A 17,560-nucleotide genomic window follows, 5' to 3' on the forward strand; every position below is an offset into this window, starting at 1 on the left:
CCATTTATGACAGCCTAATGTTAATAATATATTTTCGGTGTTCCATTTGGCCATCCATGATATGCCTGTGGAGGCTACGACCCTAATATCGCTAAGGCGTACAATAATCATAAAACAATGCAAGATGCATGAGTCATACAATCCAGTCATGCATTAATCTTACGTATACCGTGCACTCATGTGAGAAACTTCTGTCTATCAGGGAGTCTCATAACAACCTGCCCAATGACATATGCAATGGTCAACCACATCTCTTAATAAACATGCAGATGATGCGTATGGGCACGTATCATGCTGCTATGCTGTCACAAACTCATAATCGGTATCAATAACTGGCATCAACAATCGACCTCGACAACGTGGACATTTAACCAACATTGCCCTCAAGGAATGACCCACATAGAGCCTAACATATAGTGGACCCATGGCCTTACACAAGAGTTAAAAATACAACAGCATGGGCCTTACTCAAGGGCTTAATACACATCATGATGAACCTAATATACATCACAATAGACTTCATCGCCTAGCCCTCAAATGCATCACAATGGGCCTCATCACATAGACCTCATATTCATCACATTAGGCCTTAAACACGGGCTGAATACACATCCCAACGGGCCTCAAACACGGGTAGTATATATACATCATATGGGTCTCGACAATTGCCCTCAGCAATCGAAATCGACCTCGACTAACGGAATCGGCCTCGTCAATCGGACTCGGCCTCATCAATCAGAATCGAACTCGGCCTCGACAATCGGAATCGAACTCGACCAACGGAATCAGCCTCGCCAATCGAACTCGACCTCGACAATCGAAATCGATAATTCGAATCAGCCCTAAACAATCAGCCTCGACAAACGGAATTGGCCTCGTCAATCGGACTCAGCCTCGACAATCGGAATCGGCCTCAACAATCGGCCTTGATAATTAGAATCAGCCTCGACAATCAGAATCAGCCTCGACAAGCAGCCTCGACCTCAATACTTGGAATCAGCCTTAACAATCGGCCTCGACCTCAACAATTGGAATCGGCCTCGACAAACGGAATCGACCTCGACATACGGAATCGGCCTCGTCAATCGGAATCAGCCTCGTCAATCGGTCAAAATTGGCCACACTAATAATCAACATTGATAATCAGCATCGACAATCAGCATATAAACAAGGCGGGGTCCATAGATGAACAGCCGATCAACCATAATATAAAGATCGGTCCTCGGCCGAGGTCATATCAAATCCTATAGCGCGGAGCCATCAATCTATGGCTAATGAGGCCCACTGATTAGGGCTAACCCACACGAGAATGATGAGAATGAAACTATCAAGGCCTAAGGGAAGGTCACAATGTGAACATTCAACCATCATTGCCCATCAATGTGGTCATTTAACCAACATTGTTCCCAAGGAGTGGCACACATAGAACCACACGTATAGTGGTCCCATGGCCTCATGGGAAGGCCTAATATACATCGCAATGGGCCTCATACAAGGGCTACATACACATAATTATGGGTCGCATCACATGGTCTTAATACACGTCACAGTGGGCCGCATCATATGGACCTCGAACACATCACAATGGGCCTCACTCATAGGCCTCATATGCACAACAGGTTGGCCCTGCACATGGGCCTCAAATAAATAACATGTGGGCCCTACACATGGGTCTCATATGCATCAAATAGGCCACGTATCTAGGCCTAAACATATCACAATGAGCCTTGCTCATAGGATATACATTACAAGTGGGCCTCAAATACACATTACAGGTGCGCCCTAAATACACATTACAGGTGGGCCCTATCACATGGCCGAGCAGTGTGGTTGAATCACATCCATCAAGGTGGGACCAACAGAAGGACGGCGTGGTCATAAAATACACACATCATGGTGGAGTCCTCATCACTGTCCAAACACGTCTAGCATTGACGGACGGTGTGGATACAATACATGCATCAAGGTGGGGTCCTCCAGTGGGACGGCTCGGATAAAACCCATGACTCATGGTGGAGTCCATACGTGTGGCCCATCAGCAAAATAGGCGGACGATTTAGATATAACACATATATGGACAAGGTGGACCCCATCCGTCACTCGTGCAACAGCTGCCAAAACAGATAGACAGCAATGAGAACACCTACATCATGGCACGTCCTATGGCACACCGTCCAGGGACGGACGATGTGGATATAATATATACATTTTGTGGGTTCCATGCGGTGGACAGATGGACGGCAGGGGTATACGGCGTATGCATCAAGGTGGCCCACGTCCGTATAATGGACGGTGTGGATACAACACCACAGCATGGTGGGACCCTCAAAGTTGGTGACGTCACTCAGCAGCTAATAGCTGGTGTGATGTACCCAGCCAATCTGTCCAGTAGGTGGGTCCCATGTGGGGCCCACACATGCATATATGAGCACATGTATATATAATATAATAATATATTATATATATTATCATGATTATATTATTATATTATTACAAAAAACCAACGTCCAGATGGTTAGATGTCTGGACAGACTGATGGTGGGATGGAGCCCTACATCATGGTGGGCCCCACCTGCCCAAATGGATGGACGCTTTGAATATAACATATACCTTATGATGGAGCCACGTAACGTGATGACGTCCAAGCGATGGGACCCACCGTCCCAGCTTTGCTGGACGGACAACTTGAATATATAAAACATATATCTGGTGAGCCCCACCCTCACACGTGCCACACGTGTGAGGTGGGTCCCCCACGCCCTAAAAACGGACGAGTAGTTAGCGTAAACCACGTACATCGTGGTGCCACTTGGTGGGCCTCAACGGTTCTGATCAAGCTGAAATTTGTATTTTCTCACGTCCAGAGCCCTGCTAGACGGCCTAGATAAAGCTCATGATGGTGGTCCCAGGATTTGGATGGTGTGGATCACCACAAAATTACAGCGGCCCCACGTGGTGTGCTCCACCTATGATTTGAATCTGCTTCCATCGCACCGTCCACAGATGGACGGTGAGGATAAAATACTATATCAGGGTGGGTCCACGTCAGTGTGGCCCACCAGAGTTTTGATAAAACTGATATTTATTTATTTATTATTATTATTTTTATAATAATTTTTTTCTGCATGCAGACCTCCGAACAGATAGCAGGGGAGGGGTGCTGGCCCACCGTCTGCAGCATGGACGGTGCTGCTCACTGCTACGTGGAGCCCACAAAATCTCTGCACGTCCAGATGGACGGTGCAGGATATGATACATCAAGGTGGGTCCACGTCAGTGTGGCCCACTCGGAGTTTGGATCAAACTGTTGTTTGTGTTCTCCATTCGGTCCGGGCGAGTCCAAATGGACAGCAAGGTGAACCCCACCAACTGGACATCCAGAAAATCATCTGGACGGTCTGGACTGTGGCTGAACACATTAGGTGGGCCACATCATCACCAATTAAAAAAATAAATAAAATAAAATAAAAATAAGAGAGAGAGAGAGAGAGAGAGAGAGAGAGAGAGAGAGATGTGAAGGGGAGTGACCTCGCCACTATGGGCCCTTCTATACAATGCATACATCATGATGGGTCCCACCATGTGTAGGCCCTCAAATCATCAAAATCTCACAAATCAAATCATAAAATATACCTTCCTCAAGATCCCTTCTTCCTTCTTCCATTAACGTGTTCTATAGCTCCAAAGAATGTAATCCAACGGTTGAGATGAGGCTTGGAGGGTGGAGATGTGAGGTAGAAAGGTGGGCCACCCCAAGCTCTCTCATGGAGATAGCTTGGACGTGGGTTGATTTGGAGAAATGAGAGAGAGAAGAGAGATGAGAGATGTGAGTGATGGGAGTACTTGTGTAAGAGAGATAGTTGACTTTAGGGATGGGTAGTTGTACTTGGGGATGGGTGTGAGTGATGGGAGTGATGTGTACTTGATTGATATGATTGATGAGATTGATGTGATGAATTCTCTTGGGATTAGCAATGGGTAGCGTTTTCCTTGAACTGAACGCGGGCCCACATCTCCTGGCCCAGGTATCGCCTCAACGCGCGAGACGCGGCATCGGAACCGCGGCGACGGCGTGGTCGAAAGGATATAAGTTTCGAATCGAGCCGACTCTAAAATATGGGACACGAGATCACGCGCAACTGCTATCTACGCGTCGTAGGTCGCCGAAATTCGACCGGGAGGACCTCGAAAGCCTACAAAATGGTACGGGCTAGGATACGGGCCTTACAGCTGGTGTAAGAGGAACTACACTCGAAGCTCTATACTATCACTTCTTCTATAAACGAATTGGCACAAAAACTGAGTCCGACCAAGCAACTCTTAACTCTGTCCAGCAACTCAAAAGTGAGTCAGGTCCCCACTAAATTTGACTAAACTTGGCAGCGAATCAGCAACCTAGCATAAATCTTCACCTCACACTCCTTACTTCTTCTACTTTCATCTAGCTTTTGCTTCTATAAGAACAGGAGTTATTTAGAAATGCATGACTCAATAGATGACTTGAACAAGTCCACTAAGTGCGCCACAACTCGATCTGATCTCTCCCTCTCTCGACTCTCTTTCTTTTTATGAATGTTGACATGACCATGATTGGGTTGCAGGGGTTGAATGTTGATCGAATGGGTTGGCTAATGAATGTCATGAATGTGGAATCAGTGGTTGAATTGAGCTCAGCGGCTGTGGCAGCTTGACAAGGAAGATGACTGAGCTCCAATGACACTTTTACATCAGGTAGATGTTTCTTCAATCCAAGGGCGTCGAGTAGTGTAGATCCATCAAACAAAGCTTGAGGATGAAGAATTTCAAAGCTCGAAGTCCAATTTCCTAATGGGTTCGCGGTAAGAAAATTTCAGGCAATTTCCAACTCGTGCCGCCAGGAATGGAGAAAATGCGCGTTGTGATAGTCTTCTAGGGCTTCTTGGATTATCTCAGAGCTAACAAAATGGATTTGAGTGGTCTATAAACTAGGGCTTCCTATTTTAGAATATTAAGAAAAGAAGAAAAATTATAAAGTTTTTATTTATACGCGAGCAGGCACGAACCCTAATCCACATGATGTGCATTGGACGATGGAGATTTGCTTATTTGAAGGGTCAAGATTCGATTAACTTTTCTCACACAAATTGTCAGCTTGGCAACGAAACAAACTCTCCACTATCGGAAATCATCCACACGCAACTCAAATTGTGCTTGTAGCTGTGTGCACGCACATGTGATATAACGTGTGGAATTACCACCCAATGGTCAAATTGATCTCAATCCAGATATCAACGGTTAGTAACACCCAATAACTAAAAGTACACAGTGTTACAACTAGTGACCGGATGTGGCAAGATTTGATTGGGCCACGTACTAGTGTTCGAGATAGCCCAGTCAAATACTCAACGGAACAACTTCCAAACATGCTTTGTGTGGCCCTCATTTCCGACATCTGCCAACTTCCAAATATAATTTTATATGGCCCTCATTTATAATATCACCCAACTTCCAAACATACTGTTGAGAGTTTGATATTCTCAAATTACATATTTATAATTACCGTAAAATAGAAGGAAATAAATCGAAAATATTAAGGACAGGCAGAAGCACATGTGATCACGTTGTGATCACATGTCCTTAAAGCGTTATTCGCCCCTTTTCAAAGTAATTAAGACTACTGATAGGTTGTAAGCAAATAGCTTATGGGATACGACGAACCTGTGTGCTTCCGCATTCAGTAAGCACGAAGAAACCACTAGTGGAACTCTATAAACACAATCTGCTAGCAGATAAAAACTTAAAGGAAAAATTCCTAAATCAAAGAGAAAGATAGAAAACGAAATATAGCTTTGCTGGATTAAACCACTACAATGGTCTGATTCTTGCTGGCTTAGACAACTACATTGGTCTAGTTCTTGCTAGCTTACTCGCTAAGGTTCATATTAAAAACCTGCTGACTTGATTAGAAACACTTGAAGCTTTACTTATTCATATAAGGAGATGAGTCAAATAGTTTGTGATATTGAAATAAACCAACCAAGCTTAGTTTATATAGGCAAGGGTAGCTGGATGTTTGGTCCAAGGTCATAATTACAATTAATCATTTTTTACTACTGGTGAGAAACTAGCCTTTTTTTTTTTTTTTTTTTTTTTTGCAGTTTCTAACCGTTTTGCATGTGGGAAACCAGTTGCATGCTAGCCGTTTAAAACTGTTGAGTTAGCCACATGCACCAGTTTCTACATGGTCTAGCTTATTACTGCATGAGCAGTTACACCAAGCCTCTTAAACGGCTAGTTTTAACCCTTATATAAGGTAGATTTGTCTCTCTTAGACCTCTTACCCACGACACACAAAATTCAGCCACCTAACACATCTCTCTTAGCCATTGTCGCATCACGACTTCCACCTATTCGCGTAAGGTCGCAAGGGAGCGACCCATCTATGACACGATGTGCACATGCGAAGTGCACTACTATCGCCTCTACAGTCACACTACCTCACATGCCCACGCCATCACACAGAGCCCACGCGCGAACGTGCAAGTCTCGGTATTCCTCTGATTCACTAATCAAATATTAAGGTATTGACTACCCTACTTATTAATAAAAAAATTTCCTTCTCTCCTTTTCAACGTGGGAGTATTCCTAAAGAAAAAAGAAAAACTAAGTTTTTTCACAAATATTTTATATATTTATATATAATTTTTATTTAAATATTTTCCATAACACGTGCTTTGCATGCCTCTTTTCTCAAATTGGCATAGGACCAACTATTCACCAGATTCCACCAGCATTCAGCTTCCCTTAATTGATTACATTTGTTTAACCTTTGGTGGGGGAGAAAAGAAAAATGAGAGGAAAGGTGGTCCACCACATTCAGACCCTTGATTTGATACGTTTAATGTTAGCCACTTCCTTTCAAATTGTCTCACGACCCGACCCGATTATCAAGTGGATTCTAGGACTTAAACCCCGATCACACTGGACAGATTGAATGGGACCAATGTAAAATTGCACCTAAACCGTTAACTTGACACGGTGTGGCCCACCCGAGTTCTGTATCAAGATGATGTTTGTATCTTCTCATCATCCTAGTGATTACACCTGATTAACGGGTTCAATGAAAGACACGCACCTTGGAGGACGCACACACAAACCTACGGTTTGCGTCCCCATCACTACTGCATCCAGTATCATGGGTGCGGATTGGGTACTATCCCCATCAGGACTTAGCTGGAGACAGACGGTCCTGTCAGGGCCTCTGTGGGGCCCACCGTGATGTATATGTTTTACCCACGCTGTAAATTCATCTTGACTGATCATTTTAGTGCATGAGACCACCAATGAGACAGATTGAAGGCTCTAGTGGACCACACCACTGGGAGCAGTGGAGATTGAAAGCCTACCAGTGAAAAGTTCATGGCAGCCACAGAAGTTTCAGATCAAGATGATATATTTACGTTTTACCTTCAATCAGGCCTATGAAACCTCTTGAACAGGTTGGATGGAAAATAAATATCATGGTGTGACGCAGGAAGTTTTCAATGGTAGGAATTCAATCTTCACAGATTCCTATTGTGTGGTCCACTTGAGTCTTATATCCGTCTCCTTTTTAGGCTTATGCCCCAAAATGATCTTTTTAAATAGATAAACAGCATGGATAAAACATATATATCAGGGTGGGCCACACAGAGTCCGTGGTGAGTGTAGTACCCAATCCGCCTCCCTGTATCATGTGGTATGATTCACGTGAGTACTGGATCAAGCGAGTTTTGCCTGGGCCTAACTTCAAAGATAGGGATGCAGATTGCATGCTAAGTAAACTCTTTTGGATCCCATTTATCTCATCCACACCGTCCATCCGTTTTACTAGCTCATTTTAGGGAATGAGTTCAAAATTCAAGTATATCCAAACCTCAAGTGGACTACACCACAGGAAACAGTAGGAATTAAACACCTACCATTGAAAACATTTTATGGACAACTGAGGTTTTGGATCAAGCTGATACTTGTCTCTTACCTTCATACATGTCTGTGTAACCATATGATCAGGTTGGATGACAAATAATTGTCCCATGTTTCCTGTGGTGTGGTCCACTTGAGCTTTGATATACCCTCATTTTTTATCTCATGCCCTGAAAATGAGCTCATAAAATGGATGAATGACGTAAATCGGGTAGCGGCCAGTTTCATGCCCAAGATGGATCCGAAAAGGCTAGTTGGAAAGTGGAGGTGATCCAGAAGGTCAAAACTTAAAAGTGACGACGTATTTTGCAAATTAGAATGAGTTATCAGACGCACCATATATGATTCTTAGGATTCTAAGTAGTCATCCTTGAGGAAGACAGTGATCGACCTCGTGATCCCCTGTCAATAGACCATGCTGATAAAACACATACATCACAGTGGGCCCACAGAGTTTCCTCCTCACGCAATCGGCGTCCAAAAGGTAGAACCTGACGTGAAAGTGGACTTCACAGATACAATATAGTGGGCCCCACAGACTTTAGCTTCCTGAGCACTCCGTAATCATGTCAGATACTTATCAGATACTTACGAGCAAAGTTTGATACTTTCAAACAGATGCTTCGGAACGGAAGAAATCCAAAACAAAAGAAAGGGGAACGTCGTCATCACCTCACCAAACCATGGAGGCAGAAATTGGAATGATCTCCTCCTACTTCCCGACGTGTGTATTTGTCTAAGGTGCAGCCCTAGTCCGTACAAGTGGGCCCTTGGTTTGATGATCCAGGCCATTGATCTGATCACTTCCAGAAGGATAATGCCACCCAAAATGTTATTATAGACTGGAAGATCCTAGTCCAACGTTACCCTTAATTCCATTGAATCTTGACCGTTGGTATTCATTTTTATCAACTAAATATTAGGCCACCAAATCAAGATTAGGATCTTTCAATTGTAGAGATCTGTACTCCTTCCCCATCCACAAATGTATCCTTTAACTCAACGGTCTGGATCACTGAACCATGGCGTGGCTGTTGGAATGGGGTCGCTATGGTGTAGGTTCAAATAATCCCTTAATAATGGAGGGAAAGGACATTGAAAACCACCTTGATTGGCATTTGGATGACTCATTTCTCATTTTGGGTATCATAATGGTTCTTTAAAAATACAGAACTGGGTAAGAAAAGGAGAGGTGGGGACCGTGACAAAGACAATTATTAAAAGTTTAAGGGAATTCTACTAATTAAAAGAATGCCTACCTCACGCAACCAAGAAATTCAAACTTATGTTCCGATACTTTTGCTACCATTTAACAAATAGATGATAGGAGGTAAAAAAGAGAGAAGGTAGAGGGAGAAATGAGGGCTATCAAGAGATGTATGGTTTAGAGAGAGAAGGTGCATAATGGTTTTAATGGTGGATAACCCGTTCTCACTATTTTCCAATATTGTGGCCCACTTGAATTTTGAGTTACATTATTTTTTAACTAACATTTTAACATGAGTTCACACAATAGATATATAGAATGAATGTCACGAGGTTATACTACTAGACATTGTGGAACCTCGTCGTATGGGATTCCTAGTCATATGCCTCCATACAAAGAAGAGGAGACAAGTGCAAGTTACAAATTGCCATGGGAAAATAAAAATTTACATATTTTTGCATTACTATTTTAAGATAAAAATTATTATACGTTGGTAATAAGTAAAATTTAAATTGTTTAAAGATTTTATATAAAAAAAAATTTAATTGTATCTTCAAATAATTACATTTTCAGTTCTCAAAATGCTCTAACTTTATTTAAGTTGTGTTTTCATGTCTTTTAAATGTTCAAACTTTTCCATCCTATGAAAATTAGTTGCAAGGTGAAATAATCCCCAATTATGTAGTTTTATATAGCTTGAATAGATACAAATGAGAAATGCTGGACTTTAATTAGTTGGACCATTGAGTTACACTCCAACTAGGCTACAAATTTCAACCTGAGCTCCAATGAACCAAGCTCTGCTCTATCAACCTAGTCTTATGATGGGCTAAGATAAGCAAGCCCAACTTGCCTGCCTAATGGGCAAGGTTGACCAAGGGGCTTCTTTTTTAAGACAACCAAAGCAAACCAATAAATAATTAGGCTTGAGCCTTGATCTTGGGCTTGATACATCGCGCACATAAATGCCCAACTAGTTGACCGGGCTCTTTGACGATCCTCCATTGCATAACATCCAAACTATCCAAAAGGAATGCATGGTGCAAATAGCAGTCCCACTTAGTATTAGGTGGGCCTCACCTATACTTTAGATTCCAGCTGCCAATTGGCTGGACATTAATTTATTATCCAATAGTTTGTGTATGAACATGTATTTTAATATATAGTTAGCCCTTAACAAGTAGTGCATATGTAACTGTTGGACTTCAATTGGGCCATACGCCTAAACATGTAGTGAGTTGCCTAAGTTTAGTTGTGCGTGTGTGAGTATATATGTGCTTGGCATGTTAGAGTCATACTTAATTCGAATCAAACCAAATGCCTTATGACTTGAGTGTTGAAATAGCTAGATTAGGACTAGACTGTCAAAATTAGCTTGACTACTCAACCATTGATTGATAAGAAAGTAGGCGATTAGTAAATTGAAGGGTTAGTCCTTCGGATAAGTTCTTTTTTCGTTAAAAATGATGACTTTTATCATAATGGTGATAGCTTTGTTGCATTTGCTAACAAAATAAATTCTTAGTTTGAAAACATGAAATATAAAGTTAATTGCCAATTTTATTAACTGAATATGAATATAGTATAATTAGCATAAAAATAAATAAAGCAAATAAAAATAAATATGCTAGACGATCATGAGAAGGTCGTGGTTTAGCCAACAAGTCATGACTAAGAGAATTACTAAGTAAGGAACTTAGGAATTTGAATTCCATCGATGAGGTCGTAGATGAAACTAAACTAAATTCGACTTGTTGCAACAATGCATTAGATAGAATTGAAGAGACCGACTAAACTATGTTAATCGATCCGAACTTACTATAAAATGGTATTGGATGGAAGTAGAAAGGTTAAACTAATCTAAGCTAAGAATTTGATCGGTAGTGTTTAGTTGAATAAGAGATTTGTTTTATTGACGATGGCCTAAAGCTCTTCATTCTTTATTGCTTTTATAAACTTGAGTTAGACAATGGCTCAACGTATGATCTTTTGACTTTCGAAATTGATGGTTTGATTGGTTAGCAGCCTTGGCTCAATACACTTTTATTTTGAGAATGAGTTAGCCAACTATTACATTGCCGTGTGTACTTATATTTCCATTTCTAGACGGCTTTCTCTTTTTGATGCATCATTTAGAAGTCTATGACTATGCATGTTTAGAGGTGTACATGAACCAAGCTAGCTTGGTTGGCTCGCTCGACTCGACTCGGTTGGAAGCTAAGTTCGAATCGAGTCAAGTTGATTTTTGGAGCTCGAAAAAGAGTTCGAGACAAGTTTGAGCTTGCCCCAGCTCGACTCGACTCAAATCGAATCCAGCTTGAACTTAGCTCGACTTGGTGCAGGGGTATATATACCCTTAAAAAAAAAAAAAAAAAAAAAAAACCTATACATTTTACCTTTACTCATTTTCCCTTACCCGTATAGCCACATGAACCCTAACCCCTTTCCTTTACCCGACACCCCTAAACCTTGACCCGAGCTCAAGCTCCCCTCTTCTGGTCTTTCTCCCTCTCTCTCTAGTCTTTCCCTCCTCTCTCAGGCGCTCATCTCAGTCTTCCTCCCTTGATATTAATGTTGCTCACCAAGTGTTTGATGAAATGACCCAACGAAGTGTGGCTGGTGGCAAGGAAGGTATGTATATGAAACCAATACCCTTTTTTCTCTTGATTTTTACGTTGCTTAGAAGTGTTTTATAAAATACCTATAAAACCATTGATGTTGTCTTAAATACAATGAGATTTCGAAGGTGCAGTCCAGGTGTTTGTGAAAATGCTGCACAAGCAAGCTCGGCTCAATCTTAGCTCGAACTCGACTTGAATTGGCCCGAGCGGCTAACCGAACTGAGTCGAGCTGGCCGGTCAGGCTTGAGGACTGAGCCGAGCCGAGTTCAAGCTGAGGTCAACTAGTGGCCAAGCCGAGTCAAGCTGAGGCTAGCTCAACTTGGTTTGACTCGATGTACACCCTTATGCATGTTCAATTAAATTTAGCTATGTATCACAAAATGACATGACCTTAGTATTATGCAGAATTATGTGCGCTCTCTGAGCATTGTGCATATGTGCAACCTGTATCTTCTTGCCACATGTGTTAGAAATTGATGTTTGGATACACCAAAAGATATAAAAAACAAATGTATGAAAAAATTATTTCACTAAGCTGAATCACGTATAAAATATGCTGTCTTTAAAGCGTGATTCACCCCCTTATTAACTGTTGATGGGTTACAGGCGAATTGCTTCCAGGATAAGACAAGCTTTATCTGGATCCAGCATGCAACAATCACGATGGGTCCACTATGGAACAGTTTTAATACAGCAGATTTATTCTGGCAAACTCAGACAGCAGAGACCTTCACAGTATTCTATAATGGAGATTTAGATTGTATCTAATCTGATGGGAGAGATGGTCTGTTGAGATGATGAAATCGGACTGGAATGGTCCAGTTTATATAGGCATTAGGTATATCACCGTTGCTGTGTGGTATTTAATGGTCCAGAATGTTTGAAGATGTTTCTGGCCGTTGTCAATTAATCCCAGACATTTCTGGTCGTCAGATTAGAAGATCTGACTATTGGATCATCCTGGCCCGTCCGTTTTCAGACCGTTGTGGCTTTCAAGGTGGCTATCCATTTTTAGAAATGGCTGGACGTTTCGAATTTAAGATCCAATCGTTCTCAATCACTTATAAAACCTAAGCTCATTTCGGATTTTCAGATCCACTGCCCTAAGGCTCTGACCAGACCTATCGCACCGCGATCGCAACGAGGTCACACCTATTGCACCACGATTGCACCGAGGTTGCACCGTCTCGCGTAAGTGCAAAGTGCACCATCTAGCGCCACTACAGTCTCACTGCCCACGCCCGTGCCCGTGCCCAAGCCCGAGCGCACGCGCATGCGTATGTTCCACGCAACCCGAGTATCACCTCCTCTAAAAATTCCAAGTAAGAATACTATTTATAAGATCTCATATAAACCACACAACTTTTCTTCACATTTACGATGTGGGATAAAGCACACATACCGCACTTTTTAATTCAAAATTTCAAAAGATGTTTTGGCTTTTGAAAAATTCGAATTTTCTTTTTTTTTTTTTTTTTTTTCAAAAACCACTAATTTTCAACAACATGTCATCAAGAGGATGTCTACCTCAAGGGCATTAGTTGCGTGTACTTCAATAGGTGTTATAGCATTTCTAACATGACATACACACATCTCTAGCAGAGGTGTTTGCGTGAGCTGTCATTGTAAACAACCAAGAGAGATTTTAGGCATTTGAAATTTGTAACATCCCGTGAATAAGGGAGTTTAGCGTGAGTCTAGGAAACGGAATTGTATAGCAAAGAATAGGTTTTAGGTTTTTTTAAAATGTATATAACCTACGACTGAACAAAGATGAAAAGATAAGAAAGACAGAATTTGTGATATGGTATCAGAGCCAAACGAGTTCTGACTTCCTGTATTGCACCCTAACCATACCTCCGTTCATGGTGGACTCTGATGCTCCAAACTCCTCTGGCGACACGTCCAATCTCTCTGACTCTATCCTTGAATTGACTATAAGGATGACTGAGGTTTTGAACAGCGCTCGGACCCCGACCATCACCACTGAAACATCCGCTGCTCCAATCGGCATTAAGTTGGATGGTTCCAACTATGCACTCTGGTCCCAAGTTGTCGAGATGTATATCTCTAGCAAGGACAAACTGGGGTACATTAACAGTGACTTTTCCCAGCCGCTACCAACTGATCCCTCCTTTCGCAAGTGGCGCACCGATAACGCCATTGTTAAAGGTTGGTTAATTTCTTTCATGGATTCGTCCTTAATTGGCAATTTTATTCGGTTTCCTACGGTAAAAGCGGTTTGGGATTCCATTGCAACTACCTTCTTTGATGGTAATGATACCTCACAAGTGTATGATCTTCGACAGCGTGTGACACGACTGAAGCAAGTTGCTGGCTCGTTGGAAAAATCTTTACACTGAGTTACAGGGTTTATGGCGTGAAATTGATTTTCGCCAGCCAAATCCTATGGAATGCTCTGTTGATATTCAACACTATAATCGGATCATCCAGGAAGACCGTGTTTATGTGTTTTTGGATGGTCTTGATGATCGGCTAGACAAAATACGGGCTGATGTTTTACAGATGAAACTGTTTCCTACTGTCGAACAAGCATATGCGCATATTAGATGGGAGGCTATTCGATAGCAGGTTATGACTTCCCATGACACCGATGGGCTCCAAGGGGCTGTCTTGGCCTCCAAAGCCCTTACGTTAAACACCTCTGCCCCTGGTAAATCTTCCAAAACTCAAAATTCTACTGATGCGAAAAAACGTTCTCATTGTGGAAACCAGAAACACGCATGTGAAAATTGTTTTAAGTTGCATGGGTACCCTGATTGGTGGCATGATCTTCAAGCCCGTAAACGTCCTGATGGAACCGGAACCAATGGAAGTTCAGGCATAGCTGTTGTTGCTGCTGCAGAGCCCCATCTTTCTCTTATACAACCAGTTGTAACGTCCACAGATGCTCCTCCCAACTTGAACTCAGGTATCCCTGGTCTTGTTCTTCTTACCTCCCACAGAGATGCGGACTATAGTGCATGGCTTCTCGACTCAGGGGCCACTGACCATATGAACTTTGTTGCCTCGGACTTCTCTCAGACCTCTCTTCCGTGACGCACCAGCATAGCCAATACAAATGGTGTTATCTCACCAGTCACTGGAGCTGGCTCTGTGACCTTATTTCCATCCTTGTATTTATCTAATACTTTACTTATTCCATCTCTATCTCATAAATTATTGTCTGTAAGTCAGCTTACTGCAAACCTTGGGTGTGTTGTACTTATTTATACAAACTTCTGTCTTATTCAGGATATTCTCACCAAGGAGATAATTGAACGTGGTACTAAGAAGGAGGATTATATTATGTGGAAGACATCAGTATCGGCCAGGCCAATAACATGAACCATCCACATGCTAATAAAGAGACACTACTTTGGTTGTGGCATCGACACTTGAGACACCCATCTTTTCCTTATTTAAAGCATGTTCTTCCTGATCTGTTTAAGCATTTACAGACTTCTGATTTGAAATGTGACACTTGTATTTTGGCTAAGAGCCATCATGCTACTTATCCATTACGTATGAATAAAAGTGACACTCCATTTACGTTAATTCATTCTGATGTATGGGGGCCCTCACCTATTACTAATATGTCTGGCTTTCGTTGGTTTATTATTTTTGTGGATGATTGTACTCGTATGACATGACTCTACTTGATGAAACACAAAGATGAGGTTCTTAATGCCTTTGAAACATTCCATGCTATGGTTGGTACCCAGTACGGTGCCACCATGAAGGTTCTCCGCTCTGATAATGGTAGTGAATATGTCAATAAGCACCTTAAAGCTTACTTTACTTAACATGGTTTAATTCATGAAACTTCATGCTCACAAACACTTCAATAGAACGGTGTCGCCAAGAGGAAGAATAGACATGTTCTTGAGGCTGCTCGTGCTTTGCTTCTCGGTGCTCATATGCCTAAACGGTTTTGGTCCGATGACGTCTCAACTGCTGTCCATCTCCTCAACCGAATACCTTCCAAGGTTTTATCCTTTCAGACACCACTCCAATGTCTTTCTACTTATGTGTCACTACCTACCGCACTGATGCTTTCTCCTTGAGTCTTTGGGTGTGTCGTTTATGTGTATCTCCACAAGAACCAGCGCACTAAAATTGATCTGTGTACACGTCAGTGTTTGTTTTTGGGCTATGACGTCCACCAAAAAGGGTACGGGTGCTATGATCCTACCACTCGCAGACTCTATGTGACAATGGATGTCCAATTCTTGGACCCTGATATGTTTTTTTTCCTCTTCGGCACCTACTTCTCCTCTTCAGGGGTAGATACATAATGAAGAGTTAAATTGGTTCCAACATGAGATGCCGAATGAGTTTGATCAGTTCAGACATGAGGGGCCACATGAACATGAGGGGCAGAATCATGAGAAGCTACAGGAGCATGATGGGCCGAATGATAACTCAGGCGTTGTGAACTGTGAAGCCGAGATATATCCTAATGTAGAGCATGCAACATCTGAGACTGAACCTATATCCCCTCCCTTTGAACTGTCAGCCTAATCATCTCCTAAGAATATTCCTGAGGTAAGTACTGTTATCACACCCTTACATACCGATGATATAGATGCTTCTATGGGATATGTCTTACCTCACAGGTACAATCGTGGCAAGCCACCTAATAGATACTCTCCAGATATTGAAGAACAAAGGTCGAGGTATCCAATTGTTAACTATGTATCCACCAAGGAACTCTCTAAACCTCTCAAGAAATTTGCACAGGAACTCTCCATATGTCAGTTTCCTGACAATGTTCATGAGGCATTGGCAAATCCAAGATGGACCCGAGCTATAGAAAAAGAAATGGAGGCACTACTTAAAAATGATACATGGACTCTTGTTCCATTACCTGAAGGAAAACAAACCGTGGGGTGCAAATGGGTGTTCTCCTTTAAACACAAAGCAGATAGATCCATTGAACGGTACAAAGCAAGACTGGTAGTGAAGGAATATACGCAAATGTATGGTGTCGATTATTAGGAGACTTTCTCACCACTAGCCAAGTTGAATACAATTAGGGTGTTATTGTCTCTTGCAGCAAATCTTGATTGGCCTTTACATCAACTTGATGTAAAGAATGCTTTTCTCAATGGTGATCTACAAGAAGAGGTTTATATGGATGTTCCACCAGGTTATACAACATCTTCAAAGAATGGAGTGGTGTGTAAATTGCAGCGAGCGTTGTACGGACTGAAGCAATCACCACGAGCATGGTTTGGAAGGTTTAGCTTGGTAATGAAGAAATATGGTTTCCAACAAAGTAACTCTGACCATACTTTGTTCTTAAAGCATCATTTGGGCAAGGTAACTGCTTTGATAGTTTATGTAGATAACATGATTATTACAGGAGATGATGAAGAAGAAATCTCTCTGCTTCAAAAGTAATTAGCAACTGAATTTGAGATGAAAAATCCGGGAGGACTCAAGTATTTCTTGGGAATTGAAGTTGTCAGGTCTAAGCAAGGTATATTTCTCTCCCAATGAAAATATATATTAGATTTGCTAACCGAAGTAGGGATGTTGGAGTGTAGACCTGTAGGCACCCCCATGGTTCAGAATCACAAGCTTGGAGAATACCTAGACCAAGTACCAACAGATAAAAGAAGATACCAAAGGTTAGTTGGTAAACTCATTTATCTCTCTCATACTCGTCCAGATATTGCATACGTTGTAAGTGTTGTAAGTCAATTTATGCATAATCCAAGTAAGAGTCATATGGAAGTAGTGATTTGAATACTTTGATACTTGAAGTCATCCCCGGGACAAG

This window comes from Magnolia sinica, chromosome 10 (assembly GCF_029962835.1).
Source record: "Magnolia sinica isolate HGM2019 chromosome 10, MsV1, whole genome shotgun sequence".
Classification (NCBI taxonomy): Eukaryota; Viridiplantae; Streptophyta; class Magnoliopsida; order Magnoliales; family Magnoliaceae; genus Magnolia; species Magnolia sinica.